This window comes from Papio anubis, chromosome 1 (assembly GCF_008728515.1).
Source record: "Papio anubis isolate 15944 chromosome 1, Panubis1.0, whole genome shotgun sequence".
NCBI lineage: Eukaryota > Metazoa > Chordata > Mammalia > Primates > Cercopithecidae > Papio > Papio anubis.
The window spans coordinates 84,907,122-84,923,304 of NC_044976.1; the positions used below are offsets into that span (position 1 = coordinate 84,907,122).

Consider the following 16,183-nt stretch of genomic DNA (forward strand, 5'->3'; position numbering starts at 1 on the left):
AATGACTAAGGAAAGAAAATTATCACTTCACATCTGTGTGATGTGGTGGGCTGGGAAGGGCAGGGAGACAGCAGTCATGGGAGGGTTTTCCCTGAAGTAATGGAAACGTATACAAGATGCTAAAAGCAGGAACCTCAGTAGAGGCCTTGCAGAATCACTGCACTAGGGCAATGAGTGTGGGTTAAGGAAATGAGAAAGGCTCTGTGAAGAGGTGGGCGTGGCTGAGCCCCAAGAAATATGGCAGTGCTTAGCAGAATAATGCTTCTTCTGATCTTCACTTCATATCTTTAAATCAAGAGCTAGAAACATATCATGAAAAAGTCCCTGAATAAGAGAACAGGACCAACTGTTAGGCTAGGCTGGAAAGCAGTAAGTTCTTGTGTGGCTGTAAAGCTGTAGAAGACACAACCCAGGGCAATTCCTGAGCTCCCAGCAATTCACCCCTTTGCCACAACCCAGGGCAATTCCTGAGCTCCCAGCAATTCACCCCTTTGCCACCTCCCACCTTTCTTGTGGGTCACAATTGCTTCCCTTGCTTCATTTCCAACTCTAACTGCAGCTTTTTGTTGTTATTGTTTTTCTGAGATAGAGTCTAACTCTGTCGCCCAGGCTGGAGTGCAGTGGCATGATTCAGCTTACTTAAATTGAGGGGAGAGAGAGACCCTCTCATATTGTTTTATATTGTTTTATACTCGGTACCTGTTTTAAGAAAAAAAACAAGGAAGTAAAACCAAAGACAGGCAGGCAGCCCAGTGCCAGGCCCAAAACCAGGCCTGGGCCTGCCTGGCCTAAACCCAGTAGTTAAAATCAACTCGTAACTTAGAAACTGATATTATTCATAGATTCCAGACACTGTATAAAACAACGTAGTGAAACTCCCAGTCCTGTTTTGTTTCTCTCTGACCACTGGTGCATGCAACCCCTGTCACGTATTCCTTGCTTGCTCAAATCAATCACGACCCTTTCATGTGAAATCTTTAGTGTTGTGAGCCCTTAAAAGGGACAGAAATTGTGCACTTGGAGAGCTCGGATTTTAAGGCAGTAGCTTGCCGATGCTCCCAGCTGAATAAAGCCCTTCCTTCTACAACTCGATGTCTGAGAGGTTTTGTCTGTGGCTCGTCCTGCTACAAAACCTCCACACCTGTGTTCAAGCAATTCTCATGCCTCAGCCTCCTGAATAGCTGGGACTACAGGCACACACCACCATGCCTGGCTAATTTGTATTTTTAGTAGGGACAGGTTTTGCCATGTTGGCCAGGTTGATCTTGAATTCCTAGCCTCAGGAAATACACCCACCTTGGTCTCCAACACTGCTGGGATTACAGGTGGGAGTCACCAGCCCCAACACGCAGCCTTGGTTGGTGCTTTAGGACCTTGACTCCCTTGCTAGAGGAAACAACTATCTCTGGACATGCTAGTCATAGAACTCTAACACCTTGACCATAGAGATTAGTTCAGAGGGCAAGCACGTGGCCTAAGCCAATGCAACCACAGACCCTCACCAGATGTTTTTAAACTGAAATGGGAGACATATGCTCTTTTCCTCAGACTGGGAATATGTGAGTCTGGAAACATCAGTAGTCAAGGTTCCTGCCTTATGGAGAAAGTCAGTCTGAGAGATCAACACCGACATGATGAGAAAAACAAAAGCAGAAACGGAGAGTGATTCCTGCTCATCTGTGGTTCCCCAAGTCAAACATTACCCTTCTTTCTAAAATGGTTATAAGTGTGGTGTATTCAAGGAACTAAAGCCAAGTGTGTAAGAAGAGAGTGAAAGTAGATGAGTTGGACATCTCAGAAATAATCAAATTTTTTGTAAGTTAATAGATCTCAATAATGGCTGAAGATGAAAATCACCTGGAAGATTTCTAAAAACATCAGTATAGACTTTCATTTATAGTAATGGTAGATTCTGTAATTCAAAACAAACTTCGCCCTTTATTCAGCATTCTACTGGAGATTCTAGCAGTGTAATAAGATAAAAAATAAAAAATAAAAGAGCCATCCAGATTGGAAAGAAGTGTTAAACTGTCTTTGTTTGCAGATTACATGATAACCTATGTAAAAAAAAAAAAAAAAAAAATTCCAACTGATTCCAAAAAAAACTACTAAAACTAATATGTGAGTTTACTGAGGTTGAATATATAACAGCAATCTCCAGAAAAGTTACTCCATTTTATTTCTATATCCAAGCATACAACTGGAAACTGATTTCTTTTTAAAAATAACATTTATAATAACCTCAAAAATATGAAATGTTTTGGGATAATATGACAAGTGTTTAAAAATTACACACTAAAGAAGACAAAACACTGCTGAGATTAATTAAATATGTAAATTAATGGAAAAATATATCATGTCTATGAATCAGAAGACTTAATGATTTTTTTTCTGGACAATTCTACCACAGAATCAATAATGTTAAGACAGTAATTGTGCCAAAATTAATCCGTAAATTTGACAAAATCCCACTCAAAACTCTAGCAGGTTTTTTGATAGAATGTCAGAGGACAATTCTGATTTATACAGAAATTCAAAAGACTAGAATGACAACAACAACAAATCTGAAAAAGAAGAACAGAGTTGAAGGATTTACACTAGCTGACTTCAAGGCTTCCTATAAAACTACAGTAGTCAAGATAATATGGTATTTGCAAGAGAATAGACACATAGATCGGTGAAAGAGAATAAAGCCCAGAAATAGATCCACAGAAGTAGATTTAACTGATTTTTGATGAAAGTTCAAAGGGAATTCAAAAGAAAAAGTATCACTTCATCAAACAGTGCTGGAAAAATTGCACATTCTTATCCAAAAAAAGAAATAATAATATTCCTGACACATATATAACACCTCATACAAAAATTAACTCAAAATAAGGAAAGATCTAAATATAAAATATAGACCTAAATACAAAATATTAAACTATGTTTCTAGGAGAAAAAAGTATAAGAAAATCTCTATATGTTTTCCATTTAAATATGAGTTTTGAGAAATGACACCAAAAGCATGATCCGTGAAAGAAAAATCTGAAACTTAACTTTATCAAAAATTTAAAACTTTGTTCTGTGAAAGACATTGTTAAAAAAAAACATGAAAAGACAAGCTTTGAAGAAAATATTTGCAAATCATATATCCAATTAAAAACTTGTAACTCTGGCCAGGTGAGGTGGCTCATGCCCGTAATCCCAGCACTTTTGGAGGCTGAGGAGGGCGGATCACAAGGTCAAGAGATCGAGACCATCCCGGCCAACATGGTGAAATCCCATCTCAACTAAAAAAATACAAAAATTAGCTGGGTGTGGTGGTGCGCTCCTGTAGTCCTAGTTGCTCGGGATACTGAGGCAGGAGAATTGCTTGAACTCAGGAGGTGGAAGTTGCAGTGAGCTGAGATCGTGCCACTGCACTCCAGCCTGGCAACAGAGCGAGACTCCATCTCAGAAAGAAAAAAAAAAAAAAAAAAAAAAAACACCTTGTAACTCTAATAAAAATATGAACAATCCAGTTGGGGGGAAAAAAAACCAAGCAAAAAGTCTGAACAGATCTTCAGCAAAGATACACAGTTAACAAAAATAAGCATATGAAAAGATGGGCTTCACGTGCAACAGTTATTATTATGGTGGGTTTTTTCTTTGTATATTGTTGTTGTTTGAGACAAAGTCTCACTCTGTCACCCAGACTGGAGTGCAGTGGTGCCATCATGGCTCACTGCAACCTCAGCCTCCCAGACTCAAGCGATCCTCCCACCTCAGCCTCCTGGGTAGCTGAGACTAAAGGTATGCACCACCACGGATGGCAAATTTTTTGCCTTTTTTTTAGAGATGGGGTTTCGTCATGTTGCAGAGCCTGGTCTCAAACTCCTGGGCTCAAGAAATTCACCCGCCTCAGCCTCCCAAAGTGCTGGGATTACAGGTGTAAGTCATCACGCATAGCCTACTATGGTGATTTCTATGTTCTCATTTCTCCTTCATTTATGAATTGCAATGCTTTTAGTAGGATTTCTCCTATATAGACCCAGAGATATTTATTTTATCCTTTTAGTTATAATCCAATATTATCATTATTTATTTTACTGAACAAGGTAAAATTCACATAACACAAAATGTACCATTTTAATCATTTTAAAGTACAAGCCCTTAACTTTATATGGGAAAGGCAGCCATGTGGTAAGAATTGAGATTAGAAAAACCCTGTTGCTAGAGTTAATTCAAAGTAATACAGTGTCTTAAAAAGCTACCATGAAAGATATATTATTTTCTGCTTTTAAAAATAATATTCTTGCTGGGCGCAATGGCTCAAGCCTATAATCCCAGCACTTTGGAAGGCCATAGTGGGTGGATCACATTCACAATGTTGTACAATCATCACTGCTATCTAATTCTAGAACATTTTCATCACTCCAGAAAAAAATATCATACCCTTTATGCAGTTGCTTTCCATTTCCTCTCCCCTCACCCCAGGCCCTGATAAGTACTGTCTGATTTCTGTCACCATGTATTTGCCTATCTTGATATTTCATATAAATGTAATTATACAATATGTGGGACTTTTCATCTAGTATATTTCATTTGGCATAATGTTTTCAAAGTTCATCTTCATTGTAGCATGTTATCAGTACTTCATTCCTTTTTATGGCTGAATAATGTTCCACTGTATGGATATACCTCATTTGTTAAATCCATTCATCAGTTTACGGACACTGGGCTCTTTCTACTTCTTCCATTTCTTCAGGATTATAGAATTTTTGGTTGACAGTTTTTTTCTTTCATAACTTTGAATATGTCATTCCACTGCCTTTGGGTCACCATGGTTTCTGATAAGAAATTAGCCATTAATCTTATTGAGAATCCCTTTGCATGACAAGTCACTTCTCTCTTGCTCCTTTTTTTTCTTGCTTTGTATTTAGCTTTCAACACCTTCACTATAATGTGTCTCCACAAAGATATCTTTGAAGTTACCCTACTTGTGGTATGTTGAAGTTGTTTCTTCTTTAATTTTTTTTATTGTTAATTTTTGTGAGTACAGAGTAGGTGTATGTAATTATAGGCTAAATGTGATGTTTTGATACAGGAATGAATGTGAAATAATCACATCATGGAGAATGGGGTATCCATCCCCTGAAGCATTAGTCCTTTGTGTTACAAACAATCCAACTATACTAATTTAGTTATTTTAAAATGCACAATTAAATTATTATTGACTATGGACACACTGGTGTGCAACCAAATAGTACGTCTTATTTACTTTTGTAATTATTTTTTGTACTCATTAACCATCCCCACTCCCCCGTGCCCAACTACCCTTCCCAGCCTCTGGTAACCATTATTTTACTCTGCATCTCCATGAGTTCAACAGTTTTTATTTTGAGATCTCTCAAATTAGTGATACATGAGATGTTTGTCTTTCTGTGCCTGGTTATTTCACATAACACAATAATCTCCAGTTCATCCATGTTGTTGCAAGTGACAGAATCTCATTTTTTATGGCTTGTGTACTTTTTATGACTCCATTGTGTATATATATATCACATTTTCTTTAACCATTCATCTGTTGATGAACAGTTAACTTGCTTCCAAATCTTAGCTATTGTGAACACTGCTACAATAAACATGGGAGTACAGATATCATTTTGAAATACTGATTTCCTTTCTTTGGGGTCTATACCCAGTAGTGGGACTGCTGGATCATATGATAGCCCTATTTTTAATTTTCTTGAGGAATCTCCAAATTGTTCTCTGTAATGGCTGTACTAATTTACATTCCCACCAACAGTATATGAGGGTTCTTCATCCTCACCAGCATTGGTATTGCTTGTCTTTTGGATATAAACAATTTTAATTGGAGTGAAAAGATAACTTATTGTAGTTTTGATTTGCATTTCTCTGATGATCAGTGATGTTGAGCACCTATTCATGTGCCTATTTGCCATTTGTATGTCTTCTTTTGAGAAAAGTCTATTTAAATTTTTTGCCCATTTTTTGATTAGATTATTAGATTTTTTTCCCATAGACTTGAGTTCCTTATACATTCTGGTTAGTCGTTCCTTGCCAAATGGGTAGTTTGCAAATATTTTCTTCCATTTTGTGGGCTGTCTCTTCACTTTGCTCATTGTTTCCTTCCCTAGGCAGTAGCTTTTTATTGTGAGTAAACCTATTTGTTTATTTTTACTTTGGTTGCCTGTGCTCATGTGGTATTACTCAATAAATTTTTGCCCAGACCAATGTCCTGGAGAATTTCACCAAGTTTTTTTGTAGCAGTTTCATAGTTTGAAGTCTTAGATTTAAGTCTTTAATTCATCTTGATTTGATTTTTGTAGATGGCAAGAGACAGGGGTCTGTTTTCATTATTCTGCATATGGATATCCAGTTTCCACAGTAACATTCATTGAAGAGACTGTCTTTTTCCAAGTGTATGTTCTTGGCACCTATGTCCAAAATGAGTTAGTGAACTCATCTCCCTAAGTGTAAGTGTATGGATTTGTTTCTGGGTTCTCTATTTTATTCTATTGGTCTAGGTATCTGTTTTTATGTCAGTACAATGCTGTTTTGGTTATTATAGCTCTTTAGTATAATCTGAAGTCATGTAATGTGATTCCTCCCATTTTGTGCTTTTTGCTTAGGATAGCTTTGGCTATTCTGGGTCTTTTGTGGTTCCATATAAATTTTAGGATTGTTTTTTCTGTTTCTGTGAGGAATGTTGTATTAGTCCATTCTCATGCTGCTAATAATGACATACCTGAGACTGGGTAACTTATAAAAGAAAGGGGTTTAACTGACTCATAGTTCAGTATGACCTCAAAAAACTTACAATGATAGTGGAAGGGGAAGCAAACATGTCTTTCTTCATGAGGCCTCAGGAAACTTACTATCACAGTGGAAGGGGAAGCAAACATGTCCTTCTTCACATGGTGGCAGGAAGAAGTGCTGAGCAAAAGGGGTGAAAAGCCATTTATAAAACAATCAGATCTTGTGAGAAATCACTCACTATCACAAGAACGCAGCATAAGGGCAAGTGCCCCCATGATTCAATTACCTCCCACTGGGTCCTTCCCATGACATGGGGATTATGGAAATTACAAATCAAGATGTGATTTGGTTAGGGACACAGCCAAGCCATATCAAATGTCATTTTGATAGGGATTGCATTGAATTTGTAGATTGCTTTGATTAGTATGGACATTTTAGCAATATTGATTCTTCCAATTCATAAACATAGAATATCTTTCCATTTTTTGATGTCCTCTTCAATTTCTTTCATCAGTGTTTTATAGTTTTCACTACAGAGGTCTTTCACTTTGGTTAAGTTGATTCCTAGGTGTTTAATTTTATTTGTGGCTATTGTAAATGGAATTACTTTCTCAATTTCTTTTTCAGATTGTTTGCTGTTGGTAGATAGAAATGCTACTAATTTTCATATGTTGATTTTGTATTCTGCAACTTTACTGAATTTGTTTATCACTTCTAATAGTTTTCTGGTGGAGTCTTTAGGTTTTCCCAAATATAAGACCATATCATCTGCAAACAAGGATAATTTGAATTCTTCCTTTCTAAATTGGAAGTTCTTAATTTCTTTCTCTTGTCTCATTGCTCTAACTAGGACTTCTAGTACTATATTGAATAACAGTGGTGAAAGTGGGCACCTTATTATGCTCCAGATCTTAGGGGAAAGGCTTTTAGTTTATCCCCATTCAGTATGATATTAACTGTGGGTCTCTCATTTATGGTTTTTTTATGCTGAGGTATGTTCCTTCTATACTCAGTTTTTTGAGAGTTTTTATCATGAAAGAATGTTGAATTTTATCAAGATTTTTTAGCATCAATTGAAATGATCATATAGTTTTTATCCTTCATTTGTTGATATTGCGTATCACATGGATTGATTTGCACATGTGGAAACATGCTTGCCTTCAAGGATAAATTTCATTTAGTCATGATAAACGATCTTTCTAATGTATTGTTGAATCTGGCTTGCTAATATTTTCTTGACATTTTTTGCATCAATATTTACCAGGGATATTGGCCTGTGCTTTTCTTTTTTGGATGCGCCTTTGTCTGGCTTTGGTTCAGAGCCATAGAATGAGTTTGAAAGCATTCCCTCCTCCTCTATTTTTTTGGAATAGTTTGAGTAGGATTGGTATTAGTTCCTCTTTAAATTTTTGGTAGAATTCAGTCATGAAGCCATTGGGCCCCAGGCTTTACTTTCCTGGGAAACTTTTGATTGCAGCTTCAATGTCATTACTTGGTATTGGTCTGTTCAAGTTTTGGATTTCTTTCTGGTTCAATTTTGGCAGGTTGTATGTGTCTAGGAATTTGTCCATGTCATCTACATTTTCTAATTTATTAGCATATAGTTGTTCAGAGTATTCACTAATGATGCTTTGAATTTCTGCAGTATCAGTTGTGATGGCTCCTTTTTCATTTATGATTTTATTTATTTGGATCTTTTTTTCTTAGTGTGGCCTAAGGTTTGTCAATTTTGTTCAACTTCTCAAAAAACCAGCTTTTGTTTCATTGATCTTTCGTATTGTTTTAGTCATTTCAAATTCATTTATTTCTGCTCTGATCTTTATACTTTTTTCTTCTACTAATTTTAGATTTAGTTTGTTCTTGCTTTTCTAGTTCTTTAGGATGTATCATTAGATTGTTTATTTGAAGTTTTTTCTCTTTTTTTGATGTCGGCACTTATAGCTATAATCTTCCCTCTTAGTACTATATTTGCTATATCCAATAGGTTTTGGTATGTTGTGTTTTCATTATCATTTATTTCAGGACATTTTTAAATTTTCTTCTTAATTTCTTCCTTGATTCACTGGTCATTCAGGAGCATATTGTTTAATTTTCTTGTATTTGTATAGTTTTCAAAATTCCTCTTGATATCAATTTGTAGTTTTATTCCATTGTGGTCAAAGAAGATGCTTGATATTATTTCAATTTTTTAAAATGTTTTAAGTCTTGTTTTGTGAACTAACACATGATCTATTCTTGAGAACAATCCATGTGTTGACGAGAAGAATGTGTATTCTGCAGCCATTGGATGAAGTATTCTGTAACTATCTATTAGATATATTTGGCTTATAATGCAGATTATGTTTGATGTTTCTTTGCTGATTTGCTATCTGGAAGATCTGTCCAATGTTGAAAGTGGGGTGTTGAAATCTCTAGCTGTTATTGTATCAGGGTCTGCCTCTCTACAACTCTAATATTTGCCTTATGTATCTGGGTGCTCCAGTGTTGAGTGTTTATATATTTAAATTTTTATATTCTTTTGCTGAATTGATTCCTTTATTATTATATAGTTACCTTCTTTGTCTCTTGTTATGGTTTTTGTCTTGAAATCTATTTTGTCTGATACAAGTATAGCTACTCCTGCTATTTTTTGGTTTCCATTGGCATAGAATATCTTTTTCCATCCCTTTATTTTTAGTCCATGCATTTGCCACTAAACGTAATGGCAAAAACCGCAATTACTTTTGCACCAATCTAAATATTTTCATTAATTCAACCACTCTGTCTTTCGATTGAAGTGTTTAGACCATTTACATTTAGTGCTACATTGATAAGTAAAGACTTACTTCTGTCATTTTGTTATTGTTTTTGGTTGTTTTGTGGTCTCTTCCTTCTCTCTTTTCTTCCTGTCTTTTTTTAGTAAAGGCAATCTTCTCTGGTGATATGATTTAGTTTTGTGCTTTTTTTGTGTGTGTATTCATTGTATGTTTTTTTGTTTGTTTGAGGTTACCATGAGGCTTGCAAATACTACATTTTAATCTATTATTTTAAGCTAATAACAACTTAATATTTTGCATAAACAAGCAAGCTAAAAGAAAACTAATAAAAATTCTGCACACTAACTTCATCCCCACAGTTTTTAATTTTTTGTTGTTTCTATTGATATGTTATTGTACTGTCTATATCTTAAAAAGTTGTTTAGTTATTATTTTTGAGTGATTCATTGTTTAGTCTTTCCACTTAGGATAAAGCAGTTCACACACCACAGTTATGGTGTTATAATATTCTGTATTTTTCTGTGTACTTACTACTACCAGTGAGTTCTGAACCTTCAGTTGATTACTTATTACTCATTAATGTCCTTTTCTGGCTGATTGAAGTATTCCCTTTAGTTTTTCTTATGGGACAGGTCTGGTGTTGATCAAACCCCTCAGCTTTTGTCTGGGAAAATCTTTATTTCTCCTTCATGTTTGAAGGATATTTTCACTGGATTTACTATTCTAGGATAAAAGTTTTTTCCCTCAGCACTTCAAGTACATCATGCCTCTCTCTCCTGGCCTGTAATGTTTCCAATGAAAAGTCTGATGCCAGATGTATTGGAGCTCCTTTGTACGTTACTTGTTTCTTTTCTCTTCTTCTTCTTAGAATCCTTTCTCTTTGATCATTGGGAGTTTAATTATTAAATGTCTTGAGGTAGTCTTCTTTGGTTTAAATCTGCTTGGTGTTCTATAATCTTCTTGTTATATTTTTGTTTGGATATTGATATCTTTCTCTAGGTTTGGTAAGTTCTCTGTTATCTCTTTGAATAAACTTTCTACCCCTATATCTTTCTCTACCTCCTCTTTAAGGTCAATAATTCTTAGGTTTGCCCTTTTGAGGCTATTTCTTATAACCCATAGGCATGCTTCCTTGCTTTTTATTCTTTTTTTCTTTTGTCTCTTCTAACTGTGTATTTTCAAATAGTCTGTCTTCAAGTTCACTAATTCTTTCTTCTGATTGTTCAATTCTGCTATTAAGGATCTTATACATTCTTTAGTATGCCAACTGCAGCTTTCAACTCCAAAATTTTTTCTTGATTCTTTTTAATTATTTCAATCTCTTTGTTAAATTTATCTAATAGAATTCTGAATTTCTTCTCTGTGTTGTCTTGAACTTCTTTGAACTTCCTCAGCTATATTGAATTCCCTGTCTGAAAGATCACATATTTCTGTTTCTCCAGGATTGGTCCTTGGTGTTTTATTTAATTCATTTGATGAGGTCATGTTTTCCTGGATGGCCTTGATGTCTATGGATTTTCTTCAGTTTCTGGTCATTGAATAATTTGTTATTTATTGTACTGTCCTCTATCTGGACTTGTTTGTACCCATCCTTCTTGGAAAGGCTTTCCATATATTCTAAAGGACTTGGGTGTTGTGATCTAAGCTGTATCACTTTAGAGGCACCCCAAGCCCAGTTATGTTGTGATTCTTGCAGACTCGTAGTGGTACTACCTTAATGATCCTGGACAAGATCCAGGAGAATTCTCTGGATTATAAGGTGGAGACTCTTGTTCTCTTCTCTTTCTCCCAAACAAGCAAAGTCTCTCTCTCTGTTCTGAGCCACCTAAAACTTGGAGTGAGTGACAAGCACTCCTGTGGTCACCACCACTGTGACTGCACTGGGTCAGACCTGAAGCCAGCACAGCACTGAATTTCACCCAAGACCTGCTATAACCACTCCCTGGCAATTGTCTGTGTTTGCTCAAGGCCCTGGGACTCTGCAATCAGCAGATGGCAAAGCCACCCAGGTCTGTGTCTCTCCCTTCAAGGTGGTGAGCTCACCCAGCCCCTGGGTGGATCCAGAGGTGCCATCCGGATGTCAGGGACTAGAGTCAAAAACCTTAAACGTCTACCTGGTGTTCTATTGTACTGAAGCTGAGCTGGCGCTCAAACCAAAAGATGCACTTACTTCCCCTTTCCAAAGGCCGAGGGGCCTCACTCCCATAGCTATCACCACAGGCCACAGGGAGTTCTGTCAGACTACCACTAATGTTCCCTTAAGACCCAAAGGCTCTTAAGTCAGCTTGTGGTGAATTCTGCCTGGCTTGGGACTCATCCTTCAGGGAAATGGGCTCTCCTCTGGCCCAGGGCAGGTCCAGATATGCTGGCCAAGAGTCATGTACTAGAATTGGGGACTGCAAGAGCCCACTGATGCTGTACCCCACTGTGGCCATGCTGGTACCTAAGTGGCAGGATAAAGTCCCCTTTACTTCTTTCTCTGCTTTTCTCAAGCAGAAGGAGTTTTGTCCCATAGCCACCACAGCTGAAAATGTGCTGAATTTCACCTGAAGCCACAAGTCTCAGAGTTTCATCCAAGGCCCACAGCATACTACCTCACTACTGGTTATTCAGGGCCCAAGGACTCTTAGCAGGTGATGGGTCCTGCCAGAACCAGATCCTTCCCTTCAAGGCAGCAAGTTTCCTTCTGTCCCAGGATGTGTCTAGAAATATCTGGGAACTAGGGTCTGGAACAGGGTATGACCAGTGCCTTATCTGCTGTGGCTGAGCTGGTATCCAAGATGCAAGATAAAGTGCTCCCCACCCTTCCCTGTCCTCTCCTCAAGGAAGGAAGCAAAGTGCTCCCCCCTATTCCCTGTCCTCTCCTCAAGCAGGGATCTCATTTGGAGCTATGAGTGGAGCAGCCTGGAGTTAGGGGAGGGGTGATGCCAGCACTCCCTTAGCTGCCCAAGCTGGTGTCTCAGTATATCACATGCCCCTCACCAGTCCACTGTCTCTGGGTCCAGTTCAGCACTAGAACTCACCTAAGAGTTGCAATTCTTATGACTTAGGCTGCCTTTCAAGTTTAATCAGAGACCCAGAGCACTCCAGCCCTCAGTGGTGAGGTGTGTGGGAACTTAAGCTCTGATCTCTGGGATCTACAATTCCCCTCTGGCAAGGGCTGATTTTAATGCTCCCTTCATGGGTGGGTGTCATCTGAGTTTGGTCCAGTTTTCCTTTATGCTCTATCAGGACAGAACTAAGTTTAACTCCTCACAATTGCTGTGCTCTCCCTCCTTCAGTGCCCAGAGACACTCTCTGCACCAAGCCACCACGGCTAGGGTTGGGATGGGGGTGGCATCAGTGATTCAAGATTGCTTTTTCTATCTCTTCAGTGCCTTTTTCAGGGATATATAGTTAAAGCCAGGTACTATAAGGGTTCACCTTAATTTTTGTTCTTATGAAGGTGTTTTTCTGTGTACATAATTGTTCAATTTGTCTGGGCATGATGGCTCATGCCTATAATCCCAGCACTTTGGAAGGCCAAGGCAGGCAGATCACCTGAGGTCAGGAGTTCGAGACCAGCATGGCCAACGTGGCAAAACCCTGTCTTTACTAAAAATACAAAACATAGCCCACCTGTAGTCACAGCTATTCAAGAGGCTGAGGCAGGAGAAACACTTGAACCTGGAAGACAGAGATTTCAGTGAGCCGAGATCAGGCCACTGCACTCCAGCCTGGGCAACAAAGTGAGACTCTATCCCAAATTTTAAAAAAAGAAAAAATTGGGGGCTGGGCGGGGGCAGGCGAGGGGCGCGGAGTGCTCTGGGCATCGGGCCCCCAGGTAGGAGCTTCTCAGTGCCCCCTTCGGAGGCCGGTAGAGGGCCACGAGGCGGTTGTCAGAGCCCGGGAGCCGACCCTCACGGGCGTTGCGGCAGGCGGGGGAGGGGACGCGGAACGTTAATTCCGTTGGCCCGAGGCTCCCAGGGGAGGTAAAGAGAGGTCGGCAGATCCAGCTCTCCTGCTTGGCAACCTGCTTAGTCTTTCTGAATCTGGTACACCAGGGGTTGGAAAAACCACACTAGGCAAAGAACTTGCGTCAAAATCGGGACTGAAATACATTAATGTTGGTGATTTCGCTCGAGAAGTCTGATCATCGGATATCATGGAATCTGGCAAGATGGCTTCTCCCAAGAGCATGCCGAATGATGCACAGAAGATGGCGCAAATCCTGAAGGATATGGGGATTACAGAATATGAACCAAGAGGTATAAATCAGATGATGGAGTTTGCCTTCCGATATGTGACCACAATTCCAGATGATGTAAACATTTATTCAAGCCATGCTAAGAAAGCTACCGTTGATGCAGATGATGTGCAGTTGGCAATCCAGTGCCGCGCTGACCAGTCTTTTACCTCTCCTCCCCCAAGAGATTTTTTATTAGATATCACCGAACCGTCGAAATCAAGCCCCTTTGCACAGATCAAGGGCATATTCAGGTCTAGATTTGCCACCTGATAGATGTTGCTTAACAGCTCCAAACTATAGGCTGAAGTCTTTTTTTTTTTTTTTTTTTTTTGAGGCGGAGTCTGGCTCTGTGCCGGGCTGGAGTGCAGTGGCGGATCTCAGCCGCTGCAAGCTCCGCCCCCGGGTTTCGCCATTCTCTTCACCTCCCGGCCTCGAGTAGCTGGGACTACAGGCGCCCGCCGCCTTCTCGCCCGGCTAGTTTTTGTATTTTTAGTAGAGACGGGGTTTCACCGTGTTCGCCAGGATGGTCTCGATCTCCTGACCTCGTGATCCGCCCGTCTCGGCCTCCCAAAGTGCTGGGATTACAGGCTTGAGCCACCGCGCCCGGCCTAGGCTGAAGTCTTTACAGAAAAGGGCATCAACTTCTGCGGGAAGAATAACAGTCCTGCGGTTAAGTGTTGGTTCAGTTACTAGCAGACCAAGTACTCCCACACTAGGCACACCAACCCCACAGACCATGTCTGTTTCAACTAAAGGAGGGACTCCCATGTCCCTCACAGGTCAAAGGTTTACAGTACAGATGCCTACTTCGCAGTCTCCAGCTGTAAAACCTTCAATTCCTGCAACCTCAGCAGTTCAGAATGTTCTGATTAATCCATCATTAATTGGGTCCAAAAACATTCTTATTACCACTAATATGGTGTCATCACAAAATACTGCCAATGAATCATCAAATGCATTGAAAGAAAACGTGAAGATGATGATGATGACGATGATGATGATCATGACTATGATACTTTGTAATCTAGCCTTGCTGCATATAACATGTATACTTGGTCTTGAATTCATTGTACTGATATTCAACATGCATGCTGGATGTTTTCAAGTTGTGTTTTAGAAAACTTTAATAATATTTAATGAGTAAATACAGTTACCATACTTTTCAAATGAAACGAAGGTTTTTCATCAGCCTTAAAAGTGTAAGAAAAATAAAGTTGTCATTCATTTGAAAAAAAAAATTGTTAAATTGGTGTCCTTGTGGCAGGGATGATGGGTGAAGTCTTCTCTTCCATCAGCTTACTCCTGTTGAGTTTGCTGAGTGTGTAAACTCATGTCTTTCATCAAATTTGGGAACCAAACTTTGGAAAATCAGGATTATCTACTCTAGCTGAACATATGCATATTCAACAATCCAGTAATTTTACTCTTAACAATATATCCAAAAATAATGTTTGCACATGTGCACCAAAATACTTGTTTTAAAATGTGCATAGCTGTGTTACTCATAAGAGCCAAAAACTAAATAGTTCTAATATCATAAACAACAGAATGGATAAATTATGGTATAGCAATAACATTTACAATAGCTTCAAAAACATGAAATACTTAGAAATAAATAAGTCAAAAACATATGTGCAAGACCTGTGCATTGAACATTACAAAGCATTGCCAAAAGTAATTAAAGAATAAATGAAAATATATACCATGTTCATAGATTAAAAACTCAATTCATTTTCCCAAATTGATCTATCTATTCAGTGCAAAGCCAAATTGCAGTAGGCTTTTTTTATAGAAAAAAAGTTTATTCTAAAATGTATATGAAAGGAAATTTAGCTAGAATGGTTGAAATAACTTTGAGGAAAATCAAATTTAGAGGAGTTAGACTACCAGATTTTAGAATCTACTGTAAAGTTACAGTAATCAATATTATATATAGTAGTATATGTGAATATGCAAGAATAAACATATAAATCAATGGAACAAGTTGAAAGTCCAGAATCAATCCAGACATACTGATTTTTGACAAACATGCCAAGGTAAATCAATCAGAAAAGATCGTATTTACAACAAATGGTATTCAGGGCCCAAGGACTCTTAGCAGGTGATGGGTCCTGCCAGAACTGGATCCTTCCCTCCAACGCACCAAGTTTCCTTCTGTCCCAGGATGTGTCTAGAAATGTCTGGGAACTAGGGTCTGGAACAGGGTATGACCAGTGCCTTACCTGCTGTGGCTGAGCTGGTGTCCAAGATTCAAGACAAAGTGCTCCCCACACTTCCCTGTCCTCTCCTCAAGCAGAAGGAAGGGGTCTCATTTGGAGCTATGAGTGGTGCAGCCTGAAGTCAAGGGAGGGGTGATGCCAGCACTCCCTTAGCTGCCCAACTGGGTATTCATATCGAAATAAAATGACACTTTCCTTTACCACATCCCATATGGAAAAAGAATTAACTCCAAATT

The 16,183-nt window shown here is 38.6% G+C and overlaps 1 long non-coding RNA gene and 1 pseudogene across 2 annotated transcripts in view; one reads left to right on the forward strand and one right to left on the reverse strand.

Moving 5' to 3' along the window:
* The window catches only part of LOC108580444, a 38,917-nt gene extending 25,756 nt beyond the window's left edge, over nt 1-13,161 (reverse strand). The window contains exon 1 of the long non-coding RNA XR_004176066.1: nt 13,119-13,161. This is a non-coding gene — a long non-coding RNA (uncharacterized LOC108580444). The remainder of the gene's footprint in view (nt 1-13,118) is intronic.
* Nucleotides 13,162-13,422: 261 nt separating this feature from the next.
* On the forward strand, nt 13,423-14,966 carry LOC101008069 (annotated as a pseudogene). The gene is made up of 2 exons (XR_004176067.1): nt 13,423-14,028; nt 14,341-14,966. The product of XR_004176067.1 is annotated as a transcription initiation factor TFIID subunit 9-like (transcript).
* The last annotated feature ends 1,217 nt before the right edge of the window (nt 14,967-16,183 follow it).